Genomic DNA, 16520 nt, shown 5'->3' with positions numbered 1-16520 from the left:
CCGGGGGACAAGGAAAGAAGAAGAGGAAAGAAGAGGAAACAGAACAAAAATAGAAACAAAAACCAGACAACCAGCTGCTACACCTGTAAAAAACAAAACAGACAACAATCCATGGCCTATGAGAGGAATCCAGCCTTAGCGCCACCAGGAGCACCTGAAAGCAGACAAGCAGAGAAAAAACAAACACACAAACAAACAAAAACAAGCACAAGAAGCGGCAATCGCATACAACACAGCTGTGGATATAGATGACCTGAGACGACATGATAATACATCAACTGCTTAGTGACCAAGCTACTGGACTAATGAATGTGTGTGTGTGTGTGTGAGAACATGCAACACCCATGGCACAGGACCTACATGATAACCGTGCTTAGTTATGAGTGTATAAGCGTACAGGGCCACAATCCACAGCCCCCCCCCCCAAGCAATCAGAAGCAGGCAGAGAGGGCCACAAGACCCAGGCCACCAGCAGCCCCCACAGAGCACAGAACCCAGGCAGCCCACCGCAGGGGCAACCACGCATCCACCCAGAAGACTGCAGAGGAAGCCCCCGGAAAGAGCCCCCATAAGCATAGGGCAGAGGCACTCCAGGAACCAGGGGTAACAGCCCACCGACCCCGCCAGGCCCCAGCCGCCCAGACATGGGCCGTGCACTGGACCTGGGCCCCAGGAGCCCGAGCTTCCCCAAACCCCCCGGCAGAGGCCCCACCCAATACCCAGGAGGGCCAAGCGCCCCAGACAGCCACAAAGTGGGTCAGCGCCTGCCCCAGCGCCCCTGGCCAAGTGCCCTGGGAGTCAAGACGTGCCCACAGGTGGGTGAAGTCGCGAGCAGTGGGGAGAGGCAACGCTGATGCCCCATCGGGAGAAACACAGGCAGGCCAGGCGACAGCAAGTCCCAGATCCAGGCCCAATCAAACACACACTTTCACGTCCCATACATCCACACATCCACACATCCTACCTCCCTCGACTCTGCTGGGGTGTAGTGCAGCGGGCACACCAGGAGGCCAGCAACCCCCCAGCCACCACAGACCCCGAACCAGCAGAACAATTAATTAATCCTCCTGGCCCCTCCTGCCCCGAGCAGACACCAGGAAGCAGGGGTGTGCGAAGAAGACCCCTCCCCTCACCCTTCTGGCTCTTCAATATTTTCTAATAGTGAGCAATTAAAATTGAGGGGCAGCCAAACTTGTAGAACTGGGAGCGCGGCACTCTGGGCAGCCTACATACCCAAAGAGCCCCGCCCACCAGATGCCAATCAGTGTAACCACCCCTCAAGACCTAATGTGTGTGTGTGAGTATGTTTGATAAGTAGTAATGTCTAAGGTGTAATTAAAACAGGGGCAGGGAACTGCAGAGTGCAACCAAAGGGGACCACCTACGTCGCCCCATCCACTACATCACGTCATCTATCTTAGACAATAATTTATATATTTTTGATAGTAGTTTTGGGTTACAGATGCTTAGAAATTCTGCTACCCTAGTCGGGGGTTGTAAGTCTGGTTGGTGGAGGATATATCCATCCATCCATCCATCCATCATCTGCCGCTTATCCGGGGGTCGGGTCGCGGGGGCAGCAGCTTGAGCAGAGAAACCCAGACGTCTCTGTCCCCGGCCACTTCCTCCAGCTCTTCCGGGGGGACCCCGAGGCGTTCCCAGGCCAGCCGAGAGACATAGTCTCTCCAACGTGTCCTGGGTCTCCCCCGGGGTCTCCTCCCAGTGGGACGTGCCCGGAACACCTCCCCAGGGAGGCGCCCAGGGGGCATCCTAACCAGATGCCCGAGCCACCTCATCTGACTCCTCTCAATGCAGAGGAGCAGCGGTTCTACTCCGAGCCCCTCCCGGATGACTGAGCTTCTCACCCTATCTCTAAGGGAGAGCCCAGACACCCTGCGGAGGAAACCCATTTCGGCCGCTTGTATTCGCGATCTTGTTCTTTCGGTCACTACCCACAACTCGTGACCATAGGTGAGGATGGGAACGTAGATTGACCAGTAAGTAGAGAGCTTCTCCTTCTGGCTCAGCTCCCTCTTCACAACGACGGGTCGGTGCAGAGCCTGCAACACTGCATGCGCCGCACCGATCCGCCCGTCAATCTCCCGCTCCATTCGTCCGTCACTCGTGAACAAGACCCCGAGATACTTGAACTCCTCCTCTTGGGGAAGGATCTCATTCCCGACCCGGAGAGAGCATTCCACCCTTTTCCGGCTGAGAACCATAGTCTCGGATTTGGAGGTGCTGATTCTCATCCCAGCCGCTTCACACTCGGCTGCGAATCACTCCAGTGAGACCTGAAGGTCACGGCCTGACGACGCTAACAGAACCACATCATCTGCAAAAAGCAGAGACCCGATTCTGAGGTCGCCAAATGGGACACCCTCAACGCCCTGGCTCCGCCTAGAAATTCTGTCCATGAAAGTTAGGAACAGAATCGGTGACAAAGGGCAGCCCTGACGGAGTCCAACTCTCACCGGAAACGTATCCGACTTACTGCCGGCAATGCGGACCAAACTCTGGCACCGGTCATACAGAGACCGAACGGCCCCTATCAAGGGGTCCGGCACTCCATATTCCCGGAGCACCCCCCACAGGACTCCACGAGGGACACGGTCGAACGCTTTCTCCAAGTCCACAAAACACATGTAGACTGGTTGGGCGAACTCCCATGCACCCTCCAGGATCCTGCCGAGGGTATAGAGCTGGTCCACTGTTCCACGGCCAGGACGAAAGCCACACTGCATCTCCTGAATCTGAGGCTCGATTATCCGACGGATCCTCCTCTCCAATACCCCCGAATAGACCTTACCAGGGAGGCTGAGGAGTGTGATACCCCTATAGTTGGAACACACCCTCCGGTCCCCCTTTTTAAAGAGGGGGACCACCACCCCAATCTGCCAGTCCAGAGGCACTGTCCCCGATGTCCACGCGATACTGCAGAGGTGTGTCAGCCAAGACAGCCCTACAACATCCAGAGCCTTGAGAAACTCAGGACGGACCTCATCCACCCCCGGGGCCTTGCCACCGAGGAGCTTTTTAACCACCTCGGCAACCTCAGCCCCAGAAATGGGAGGCCCCGTCTCCGAGCTCTCCGACTCTGCCTCTTCCGAGCACGTGTTGGTAGGATTGAGGAGTTCCTCGAAGTACTCCCCCCACCGACTCACAACATCCCGAGTTGAGGTCAGCAAAGCCCCGTCCCCACTGTAAACAGTGTTGACTGTGAGCCGCTTCCCCCCCCTGAGACGCCGGATGGTGGACCAGAATCTTTTCGAGGCCGTCCGGAAATCGTTCTCCATGGTCTCACCGAACTCCTCCCAGGCCCGAGTTTTTGCCTTAGCAACCGCCGAAGCCGCGGCCCGTCTGGCCCGTCGGTACCTATCAGCTTCTTCCAGGGTCCCACTGGCCAAAAAGGCCCGATAGGACTCCTTCTTCAGCTTGACGGCTTCCCTCACCACTGGTGTCCACCAGCAGGTTCGAGGGTTGCCGCCACGACAGGCACCGACCACCTTACGGCCACAACTCCGACCAGCTGCCTCGGCAATGGAGTCACGGACCATGTCCCATTCAATGTCCCCCACCTCAAATATGGTTGAAGCTCTGCCGGAGGTGGGAGTTAAAGCTACTTCTGACGGGGGATTCTGACAAACGCTCCCAGCAGACCCTCACAATACGTTTGGGCCTGCCAGGTCTGATCGGCATCCTCCCCCACCAGCGGAGCCAACTCACCACCAGGTGGTGATCAGTTGACAGCTCCGCCCCTCTCTTCACCCGAGTGTCCAGGACATACGGCCGCAAGTCCGATGATACAACCACAAAGTCGATCATCGAACTGCGGCCAAGGGTGTCCTGGTGCCAAGTGCACATATTGACACCCTTATGCCTGAACATGGTGTTCGTTATGGACAGTCTATGACTGGCACAGAAGTCCAACAACATAACACCACTCTGATTCAGATCGGGGGGGCCGTTCCTCCCAATCACACCCCTCCAGGTCTCACTGTCATTGCCCACGTGAGCATTGAAGTCCCCCAGCAGAATGAGGGAGTCTCCGGTAGGAGCATTCTCCAGTGCCTCCCCCAGAGACTCCAAAAAGGGTAGGTACTCTGAACTGCTGTTTGGCGCATAGGCACAAACAACAGTCAGGACTCGTCCCCCCACCCAAGGCGGAGGGAGGCTACCCTCTCGTTCACTGGGGTAAACCCCAATGTACTGGCACACAGCCGGGGGGCAATAAGTATGCCCACACCTGCTCTGCGCCTCTCACCACGGGCAACTCCAGAGTGGAAGAGAGTCCAATCCCTCTCAAGAGTACTGGTTCCAGATCCCAAGCTGTGCGTCGAGATGAGTCCGACTATATCTAACGGTCTGATGAAGTTTCAACAATAAACAACAAACTTTGTATTATGAGAAAGAACCAGACTCATTCTTCAGGAATCCATATCCTCCACCAACCAGACTTACAACCCCCGACTAGGGTAGCAGAATTTCTAAGCAGCTGTACCCCAAAACTACTATCAAAAATATATAAATTATTTTCTAAGATAGATGACACAATGTCTCTTCCATCCTCAAAAAGACTCGAAATCCTAATTTACAGCTCATACAATACAAAATCCTTCATAGAACACACTATATAGGACAAAGGATGTTCAGGATGGGTCTAACACACTCAAACATCTGCTCACATTGCACAGATAACACACCTGATGATTATGCACACGCTTTGTGGTTTTCTGCGCCTGTCCAGAAGTTCTGGCTTGAAGTCTGTGAGGACCTATCAGCATGGCTAAAGTGTAGCATCCCTGCATGCCCCACACTGTGCATACTGGGTGACTTAGACAACATCAACATGGAAATTAACTCAGCACACATGGTTGTCACAGTGTTATGTATCGCAAAGAAAACTATTCTCATGAACTGGAAAGCGAAGAACAATCTGTGTATTAACCAGTTTAGAAATTTTCTTTTAGATTATATTAGCATGGAAACAATGTCTGCCTCCTCAAAACATCAATTGGCTGAATTTCATTCTCTCTGGTCCCCTCTGATTAGTTTTATCACATAGTGGTGGTGGTGGGTTGCTGGGTGATGGTGGGTCTCAGGCCCGGGCTGCTGCGACTGGTGTGACCGGGTGGTTTGTTTGTTTGTTTTTTGTAGAGGTCCTCCGGGGTGGGGTTGGGTTGAGTGGGGTGGGGCGGGATGGGTACCTTCTGGGGGTACAGTAGCTCCCGGAATATGGTCGCTGCAGGCCCCGAGCCTGGTGGACATCAGGCCCTCCTGCCCATTGTTGGCTCCCAGGTAGCGGGGATGCCTATTGCAGCCAGTCCCTGGCTGCCCTCTCTGGGGGAGAGTAGCTCCCCCGGTATATATCCCCATACCCCTCTCCCTTCTGGCTCCTGTACACAGCACACACTCACACATGAAGGGTTTTGGGGGCGTGTGTGTTCGGTGGGGTGTAGTGGATGGGGCCACGTAGGTGGTCCCCTTTGGTTGCACTCTGCAGTTCCCTGCCCCTGTTTTAATTACACCTTAGACATTACTACTTATCAAACACACTCACACACACACATTAGGTCTTGGGGGGTGGTTACACTGAGTGGCATCTGGTGGGCGGGGCTCTTTGGGTATGTAGGCTGCCCAGAGTGCCGCGCTCCCAGTTCTACAAGTTTGGCTGCCCCTCAATTTTAATTGCTCTCTATTAGAAAATATTGAAGAGCCAGAAGGGTGAGGGGAGGGGTCTTCTTCGCACACCCCTGCTTCCTGGTGTCTGCTCGGGGCAGGAGGGGCCAGGAGGATTAATTAATTGTTCTGCTGGTTCGGTGTCTGTGGTGGCTGGGGGGTTGCTGGCCTCCTGGTGTGCCCGCTGCACTACACCCCAGCAGAGTCGAGGGAGGTAGGATGTGTGGATGTGTGGATGGATGGGACGTGAAAGTGTGTGTGGTAATGATTGGGCCTGGATCTGGGACTTGCTGTCGCCTGGCCTGCCTGTGTTTCTCCCGATGGGGCATCAGCGTTGCCTCTCCCCACTGCTCGCGACTTCACCCACCTGTGGGCACGTCTTGACTCCCAGGGCACTTGGCCAGGGGCGCTGGGGCAGGCGCTGACCCACTTTGTGGCTGTCTGGGGCGCTTGGCCCTCCTGGGTATTGGGTGGGGCCTCTGCCGGGGGGTTTGGGGGCGGTCGGGCTCCTGGGGCCCAGGTCCAGTGCACGGCCCATGTCTGGGCGGCTGGGGCCTGGCGGGGTCGGTGGGCTGTTGCCCCTGGTTCCCGGAGTGCCTCTGCCCTATGCTTATGGGGGCTCTTTCCGGGGGCTTCCTCTGCAGTCTTCTGGGTGGATGCGTGGTTGCCCCTGCGGTGAGCTGCCTGGGTTCTGTGCTCTGTGGGGGCTGCTGGTGGCCTGGGTCTTGTGGCCCTCTCTGCCTGCTTCTGATTGCTTGGGGGGGGGCTGTGGATTGTGGCCCTGTACGCTTATACACTCATAACTAAGCACGGTTATCATGTAGGTCCTGTGCCATGGGTGTTGCATGTTCTCACACACACACACACACATTCATTAGTCCAGTAGCATGGTCACTAAGCAGTTGATGTATTATCATGTCGTCTCAGGTCATCTATATCCACAGCTGTGTTGTATGCGATTGCCGCTTCTTGTGCTTGTTTTTGTTTGTTTGTGTGTTGGTTTTTTCTCTGCTTTGTCTGCTTTCAGGTGCTCCTGGTGGCGCTAAGGCTGGATTCCCCTCATAGGCCATGGACTGTTGTCTGTTTTGTTTTTTTCAGGTGTAGCAGCTGGTTGTCTGGTTTTTGTTTCTATTTTTGTTCTGTTTCCTCTTCTTTCCTCTTCTTCTTTCCTTGTCCCCCGGTCCGGTTCAGTTCAGTTCATGTCATATATTGTAAACAGAAATAAATAAATGGGCATCAAGGGGAGCTTTACATTTATAAAACTTCCCTTGGCAAAACTAATCTGTTTGGCATCAAAGGTATTCAGAGTACAATTCTTCTGACATAATGCTGAACAGGAAAAGGGGAAAAATAAGTAAAGAAGACAGTTCTGCCGAAAGCCAGGGATAGACCTGTTCTATGTTCTATACTTTTTAAAAGGGGCGTGTTTATCAACTATGGAATTAGAAGATTTACAAAAATGGTCAAGTGCTAGATCTTCATCTGGGATTTTAACAGTGTCATTTAACTATTCAACAGATCAGTTAAAAAAAAGCCTGCTCATGGAGATGTTTCAGGATCTGGATACCAAGCGTGGACCTAATGTTTTCATTTTTGCAATTCTGATACAGGCTATTGAGCAGTGATAACTAACACCAAGTTCAGATACTGCGGATTTTCTACCTTTGATTTGTTAAGATTGAGCCAATCACGGACAACCTTGAAGGATCTCTTTGGTTTTGTAGGATCAGTAATTACCTGAGAAAGGTTGATATTGGTACACACCTTTTTTAAATGATCAGAGGCAGAGTTCAACTTGTTTAAATTAAAATTGCCACACAGAGATTGGGTTTAGGCCACATGCACACAGAATGACATCAACAAATATAAGAAATATTAAACATTTACACATAGATTTTTGAATATATGTAGAGGAATGATACTTTGAAATGTGCTCATTGCGGAGTTATGATCAGTTGAGTAATGAAGGTTGAACTATTCTGGTAAAGAGGTTCTATTCCCAGCATCATGATGGACACTCCTGATATAGAAGGTTTCGCTAACGCATTGGAATTGTTTTACTATTTTCATATGCATGTGCAATGAAGAATTGCTTGCTGCTGATAAATGCAAAGAAGAACAGCTTACACATAGATGCTCACATATAGGCTGCTGAATGCAATGAAGATCTGCTTATCAAGTAAAGTTCAATGTCAATGTGTAATATTCAATTAGGATTTGCAAAACAGTGAAGTTAAACAATGAATGGGTCCATAGTCGGTATGAGAAGACTACAGGAATATTTACCTGGGTGTACGTTCAAACAGAGATGAGAAAATTGCGATAAATAATTGTTTGTTTGTTTGTTAGTATGTATATGAATGTTATGTGTATAAACTGTGTTGAGTTATAGTTACTCAGTAGTGTCTCAGTGAAACAACCGACGGGGGAAGCCTTGCGGTGACAACAAAAGCAGTGTTTTACTGATCAGTCAAGTTGCTCCAGTGTACTCCATACAAACTGGTTGGCTACTGAAGGGATAGAAAATGGGGAATACTTGTTTTAAAGCAAACAAGGAATTAGATGGGAAAAATACATGTTTTAACGGGACCCAGACAATATTAAATACTCAGACAGATGGGAGAAGAAGTGTAGTTTTGTAGGAAATCACAAAATGATTACATAGAATTAGTGAAATCAATTGAAGAATGCCTTTCTGAAGAGCTGTTTACCACAGATGAGCAGCTTTGCGACCAAGCACATTGTAGATCGCTTTACTGCCAAAATGATCTAATTTAATGGATTGGTTTAGACATGCATAACAGCATTTTAAGAACAAAGAGAGAAACAAAAAGGGACAACGCTTCATGGTGGAAGGTGATGTATAAATAACTGTGTATATGATGAAGGGGGTGGCAACACCCATTCCGAAATCCCGCCATACCGACATCCCGCTATTCCGACATCCCACCATTCCGACATCCCACCATTCCGACATACCACCATTCCGACATGCAAACGTCCCACCATTCCGACATCCCACCATTGCGACATCCCGCTATTCTGACGTTCAAATGTCCCACCATTCCGACAAGGTTTTCCGTATAAGGAAATGTGTGTTACTCAACAGGTGAGTCCCTTCTTTCTGTTCATGCAATTTATATGTTTAACATGTTTATAGACAAGCGTTATTAAAAACACAAAGTCTCGGCAACTGGAGGAGGAGAAGCAGTCCGCGGTGGTTTTCAATCACACACTCCAATGCCACTTGTTTCAACTTCCGAAAATTTAATCCAGGAAAAAAAGGCTTACAAACATGGACCAAAACGGCTCCATAACACGCACAAGAATCCAAAAGAAACGAAAGTTAACTAAAAGAAAGCAAATAAACAGTATGAAGTGGTCAAAATTGGTTTTACGCATGCCTATGTGCGTCTGGCACATGCGTCTTCGGGCTCTCCCACGTTGGTTTGTGGATGAAAGCTATATGTTCAGCTGTAATGTCATGTAAAAACAATCTCTACATGACATTTAGTCCCAGGTGTGACCAGTTAGGTCCTTAAGATATCAACAGGCTGTATAAAGCTACAACCGTTGCGGCTGTGTGTTTGTGCCAAATGCGCAAAACCCATCCGCGCTTCCCAAAATTGGAGTGAGTACTCATAAATCACGTGAATAACATGAATAAACGTTTTTACTGCATTTTGTTTTGTTTTATACGTTCTATGCTGTCATTTCTATCTTCTCCTATTGGCAAGGCAAGGCAGAGTGCTCGCAACTGTGTCCTGTGCAGTAGCCGTGATATCTGTAATTGCAATTATTACTTTTGCATATGATGACAGCGTGCAAAAGACGCATGGGCTCTGTGGAGAACTCCGCTCCAGCTGGCTGCTGTGACAGCTCACTGACACTGTATTTCTGCTTAATCAGTTTCAGTCTCGCCAGAGTTACATTAATATCTGTATTTTTATATTTGAAATTCAGGGGATTTTGATAATAGATTATTAAAGTTTGTTTGCGAGGCTGTGGCCTCTGCATGTGCAAAGCTTGTGCGCCAAACTTTAGGGCGTATTTGCGCCGGCATATCATTAGTGCAAAATGTTTTGGGTAAAAAATAGGCTATTAAAAGGAACTGTCGGAATGGCGGTATGTTAAAAAAAACAAAAAACATACCGCCATTCCGACCATAGGAGGAAAAAAGTGTCGGAATGGTGGGACGTTTGATAAAAAATTAAGTGTCGCCATTCCGACAATTGGAGACCCATGTCGGAATGGCGAGATGTCGGAATGGCAGCATGTAACCATGATGAAGGAGAGACCATTTGAGCAGCACAGCCATTTCGCAGCACAGGGACAGCAGTCCAAGTTACAGGATCTCCCACGTGGTATCACCTGTCACATTGTGTCAAGGCATCAAAAGAAGAAAAAATCACCAAACTCAAGGACAAAAAGACAAAGACTCCGGTGAACGAAGACAGAGGACTGACAAACCAGAAATACAAAAGGATTCTCGATATCAAGATCCAGAAGAAGAGGCTAACAATGCCACGAACACTTACGATGCTGGGAATGATGCCAGCAATGAACAGAGAAGAAGATTCAGTGTCATCAATCTGCATTACGTGCCTCTAATGAGGGGGTGAATATAGAATCCTCAACGATTACAACGTCTCTGGGAACTGTGACAACAACAAGGTTTAAACCATTTTGATATATATTGTAACCTATTGTCTAAGGAATAGTGCTGAAAATGAGGTAAATCTAATCCACCACTGTCCTTGGTCTTCTGTAGGGTTTTTAAACTAATACGTGGTGGTTTGTTTTTCCACAGAAATTTGGAGATGCATGAATCTAGTGACTTAAACCAAGTAGCAGATGGTTTTATGGGGATCATTGAGAACAAATAGTTAACTTTTGGTAGTATCATCATTTTAATGGATGTAACTCTCCCCATAAGTGATATAGGTAAGGACTTCCAACGAGAGATCGTCCTCTACTGTCTTTAATAAGTGCACATAATTTAGCTTTGTTAGCTCTGAGAGCCTGGAGGAAATGTTTATGCCTAAATATCTAATATTTCCTGACTGTAAAGTGATCGCAGGTATATTATGGACCCTACAGTTAATGGGCAGAACTGTGGTCTTAGACCAGTTGATAGAGTAGTCAGAAAGTGCTGAGAATTTATTTATGAGTGTGATCGTGTGACTGAGAGACGTCTGTGAGTTCTGAAGGAAAAGTAATACATCATCAGCATAAAGACTTATTTTATGCTCAATATTTTGGGATTAATTACTCACAAACGGGTAAGAAAAGGTAGTATTGCCAGACCATACATGATCAAAACAGGGAGCGGAGGTGGTTCAGCTGCAAGGTGTGAATGTCTGACTATAGTTTGTAAAAAGCGGGTAAGATAAGGTGCGAATGCCTGACAATGTATGATCAAAAGAGGGAGCGGAGGGTTTTGGCTACAAGAAGGTTTGAATGTCCGACCATAGTTTGTAAAAAGCGGGTAAGAAAAGGTTACCATACATCATCAAAAGCAGGAGTGGATGTGTTCGGCTACAAGAAGATTTGAATGTCCATCAATAATTGCTTTAAAACATGAAAGAAAACTTTCGAATATAAAACCGCACATGATCATAAGCGGGAAAGGAGTTGTTCAGCTGCAAGAAGGTGTGAATGTCCACCCATACCTGGGAGTCAAGACGTGCCCACAGGTGGGTGAAGTCGCGAGCAGTGGGGAGAGGCAACGCTGATGCCCCATCGGGAGAAACACAGGCAGGCCAGGCGACAGCAAGTCCCAGATCCAGGCCCAATCAAACACACACTTTCACGTCCCATACATCCACACATCCACACATCCTACCTCCCTCGACTCTGCTGGGGTGTAGTGCAGCGGGCACACCAGGAGGCCAGCAACCCCCCAGCCACCACAGACCCCGAACCAGCAGAACAATTAATTAATCCTCCTGGCCCCTCCTGCCCCGAGCAGACACCAGGAAGCAGGGGTGTGCGAAGAAGACCCCTCCCCTCACCCTTCTGGCTCTTCAATATTTTCTAATAGTGAGCAATTAAAATTGAGGGGCAGCCAAACTTGTAGAACTGGGAGCGCGGCACTCTGGGCAGCCTACATACCCAAAGAGCCCCGCCCACCAGATGCCACTCAGTGTAACCACCCCCCAAGACCTAATGTGTGTGTGTGAGTATGTTTGATAAGTAGTAATGTCTAAGGTGTAATTAAAACAGGGGCAGGGAACTGCAGAGTGCAACCAAAGGGGACCACCTACGTCGCCCCATCCACTACATCACGTCATCTATCTTAGACAATAATTTATATATTTTTGATAGTAGTTTTGGGGTACAGATGCTTAAAAATTCTGCTACCCTAGTCGGGGGTTGTAAGTCTGGTTGGTGGAGGATATATCCATCCATCCATCCATCATCTGCCGCTTATCCGGGGGTCGGGTCGCGGGGGCAGCAGCTTGAGCAGAGAAACCCAGACGTCTCTGTCCCCGGCCACTTCCTCCAGCTCTTCCGGGGGGACCCCGAGGCGTTCCCAGGCCAGCCGAGAGACATAGTCTCTCCAACGTGTCCTGGGTCTCCCCCGGGGTCTCCTCCCAGTGGGACGTGCCCGGAACACCTCCCCAGTGAGGCGCCCAGGGGGCATCCTAACCAGATGCCCGAGCCACCTCATCTGACTCCTCTCAATGCAGAGGAGCAGCGGTTCTACTCCGAGCCCCTCCCGGATGACTGAGCTTCTCACCCTATCTCTAAGGGAGAGCCCAGACACCCTGCGGAGGAAACCCATTTCGGCCGCTTGTATTCGCGATCTTGTTCTTTCGGTCACTACCCACAACTCGTGACCATAGGTGAGGATGGGAACGTAGATTGACCAGTAAGTAGAGAGCTTCTCCTTCTGGCTCAGCTCCCTCTTCACAACGACGGGTCGGTGCAGAGCCTGCAACACTGCAGGCGCCGCACCGATCCGCCCGTCAATCTCCCGCTCCATTCGTCCGTCACTCGTGAACAAGACCCCGAGATACTTGAACTCCTCCTCTTGGGGAAGGATCTCATTCCCGACCCGGAGAGAGCATTCCACCCTTTTCCGGCTGAGAACCATAGTCTCGGATTTGGAGGTGCTGATTCTCATCCCAGCCGCTTCACACTCGGCTGCGAATCACTCCAGTGAGAGCTGAAGGTCACGGCCTGACGACGCTAACAGAACCACATCATCTGCAAAAAGCAGAGACCCGATTCTGAGGTCGCCAAATGGGACACCCTCAACGCCCTGGCTCCACCTAGAAATTCTGTCCATAAAAGTTAGGAACAGAATCGGTGACAAAGGGCAGCCCTGACGGAGTCCAACTCTCACCGGAAACGTATCCGACTTACTGCCGGCAATTCGGACCAAACTCTGGCACCGGTCAGGACTCCACGAGGGACACGGTCGAACGCTTTCTCCAAGTCCACAAAACACATGTAGACTGGTTGGGCGAACTCCCATGCACCCTCCAGGATCCTGCCGAGGGTATAGAGCTGGTCCACTGTTCCACGGCCAGGACGAAAGCCACACTGCATCTCCTGAATCTGAGGCTCGATTATCCGACGGATCCTCCTCTCCAATACCCCCGAATAGACCTTACCAGGGAGGCTGAGGAGTGTGATACCCCTATAGTTGGAACACACCCTCCGGTCCCCCTTTTTAAAGAGGGGGACCACCACCCCAATCTGCCAGTCCAGAGGCACTGTCCCCGATGTCCACGCGATACTGCAGAGGTGTGTCAGCCAAGACAGCCCTACAACATCCAGAGCCTTGAGAAACTCAGGACGGACCTCATCCACCCCCGGGGCCTTGCCACCGAGGAGCTTTTTAACCACCTCGGCAACCTCAGCCCCAGAAATGGGAGGCCCCGTCTCCGAGCTCTCCAACTCTGCCTCTTCCGAGCACGTGTTGGTAGGATTGAGGAGTTCCTCGAAGTACTCCCCCCACCGACTCACAACATCCCTAGTTGAGGTCAGCAAAGCCCCGTCCCCACTGTAAACAGTGTTGACTGTGAGCCGCTTCCCCCCCCCTGAGACGCCGGATGGTGAACCAGAATCTTTTCGAGGCCGTCCGGAAATCGTTCTCCATGGTCTCACCGAACTCCTCCCAGGCCCGAGTTTTTGCCTCAGCAACCGCCGAAGCCGTGGCCCGTCTGGCCCATCGGTACCTATCAGCTTCTTCCAGGGTCCCACTGGCCAAAAAGGCCCGATAGGACTCCTTCTTCAGCTTGACGGCTTCCCTCACCACTGGTGTCCACCAGCAGGTTGGAGGGTTGCCGCCACGACAGGCACCGACCACCTTACGAACCACAACTCCAACCAGCTGCCTCGGCAATGGAGTCACGGAACATGGCCCATTCGGACTCAATGTCCGCCACCTCAAATATGGTTGAAGCTCTGCCGGAGGTGGGAGTTAAAGCTCCTTCTGACGGGGGATTCTGACAAACGCTCCCAGCAGACCCTCACAATATGTTTGGGCCTGCCAGGTCTGATCGGCATCCTCCCTCACCAGCGGAGCCAACTCACCACCAGGTGGTGATCAGTTGACAGCTCCGCCCCTCTCTTCACCCGAGTGTCCAGGACATACGGCCGCAAGTCCGATGATACAACCACAAAGTCGATCATCGAACTGCGGCCAAGGGTGTCCTGGTGCCAAGTGCACATATGGACACCCTTATGCCTGAACATGGTGTTCGTTATGGACAGTCTATGACTGGCACAGAAGTCCAACAACATAACACCACTCTGATTCAGATCGGGGGGGCCGTTCCTCCCAATCACACCCCTCCAGGTCTCACTGTCATTGCCCACGTGAGCATTGAAGTCCCCCAGCAGAATGAGGGAGTCTCCGGTAGGAGCATTCTCCAGTGCCTCCCCCAGAGACTCCAAAAAGGGTAGGTACTCTGAACTGCTGTTTGGTGCATAGGCACAAACAACAGTCAGGACTCGTCCCCCCACCCAAGGCGGAGGGAGGCTACCCTCTCGTTCACTGGGGTAAACCCCAATGTACTGGCACACAGCCGGGGGGCAATAAGTATGCCCACACCTGCTCTGCGCCTCTCACCACGGGCAACTCCAGAGTGGAAGAGAGTCCAACCCCTCTCAAGAGTACTGGTTCCAGATCCCAAGCCGTGCGTCGAGGTGAGTCCGACTATATCTAACGGTCTGATGAAGTTTCAACAATAAACAACAAACTTTGTATTATGAGAAAGAACCAGACTCATTCTTTAGGAATCCGAAAATAAGCTCTATTTTACGAGTTATGCACGGATTTAGATTCTCCTATAAAACGAATTCCTTAACTCAAACCAAGTTAAGACTGCTTTGTCCTTCATATTTATTCATGTCTAATCAAGTTTCAATGATAAACAACGTTGTACTTTGTAGAATGAGAAAGAACTTCTTCAGCAATAAGCATCTCTCGACAAATGACGAAATACAGATTTTGCTATAAAATTAATTGCTATCAGCCTGACTTAAAACTGTTTGTCTTCCTTATTTATCCACTTCAAATCAAGTTTCAACAATTAAAAAAATGTTGTAGTTTGAGAAAGAACAACTTAATCTTGAGCAATCAGTATAAAAAGAGGGTAAGCAAAGGTGCGAATGTCAAACCATACATGATCAAAACAGGGAGCGGAGGTGTTTGGCTGAGACAAGGTGTGAATGTCCACCCATAATTAATGAAAAGCGGGCAACAAGTAGGTTCGAATGCCTAACCATACATCATCAAAAGCAGGAGTGGATATGTTCGGCTACAAGAAGGTTTGAACGTCTGACCATAGTTTGTAAAAAGCGGGTAAGAAAAGGTTCGAATGCCCGAACATACACCATCAAAGGAGGGAGCGGAGGTGTTCCGCTGTAAGAAGGTGTGAATGTCCGACCATAGTTGGTAAAAATGGGGTAAGAAAAGGTTAAAATACCCGACTGTACACAATCAGTAGCGGGTGCGGAGTTGTTCGGCTACTAACAGGTGTGAAAGTCCGACCATAGTTGGTAAAAATGGGGTAAGAAAAGGTTAAAATACCCGACTGTACACAATCAGTAGCGGGAGCGGAGGTGTTCGGCTCTGAGTAGGTGTGAATGTCCGACCATAATTGCTGAAAAATGTGTTAGAAAAGGAAAGAATGCAGGACCATACATCGTCAAAAGCGAGAGAGGTGGTGTTCGGCTACAAAAAGGTGTAAATGTTCGACTAAAGTTTGTAAAAAGCGGGTAAGACATGGTGCGAATGCCTGACAAGGTATGATCAAAAGCAGGAGCGGAGGTGTTCAGCTGCAAGAAGGTCTAAATGTCCATCAATAATTGCTAGAAAACATGAAAGAAAATTTTCGAAAATCAAACCGCACATGATCATAAGTGGGAGAGGAGGTGTTCAGCTGCAAGAAGGTGTGAATGTCCACACATTATTCCTGACAAATGGGTAAAAAGAAGGTGCGAATGCCCAACCATACATCATCAAAAGCAGGAGTGGATGTGTTCGGCTACAAGAAGGTGTGAACGTCCAACCAAAGTTTGTAAAAAGCAGTTAAGAAAAGGTTTGAATATCCAACCAAACATAATCAAAAGCGGGAGCATAGCTTTTCGACTGCAAGTAGGTGTGAATGTCAGATCATAATTTGCAAAAAGCTGATGAGAAAGGGTGAGAATGTCCGACTGCACACCATCAAATGCGGGAGCGGAGTTGTTCGGCTGTGAGTAGGTGTGAATCTCCGACCGTAATTTCTGAAAAATGTGTTAGAAAAGGTAAGAATGCCGGTCCATACATCATCAAAAGCGAGACAGGTGGTGTTCGGCTGCAAGTAGGTGTGAATGTCCAG

This window comes from Leuresthes tenuis, unplaced genomic scaffold (assembly GCF_036924035.1).
Source record: "Leuresthes tenuis unplaced genomic scaffold, fLeuTen1.0.hap1 SCAF_3, whole genome shotgun sequence".
Lineage (NCBI taxonomy): Eukaryota > Metazoa > Chordata > Actinopteri > Atheriniformes > Atherinopsidae > Leuresthes > Leuresthes tenuis.
Note: the sequence above shows the minus strand (reverse complement) of the source record.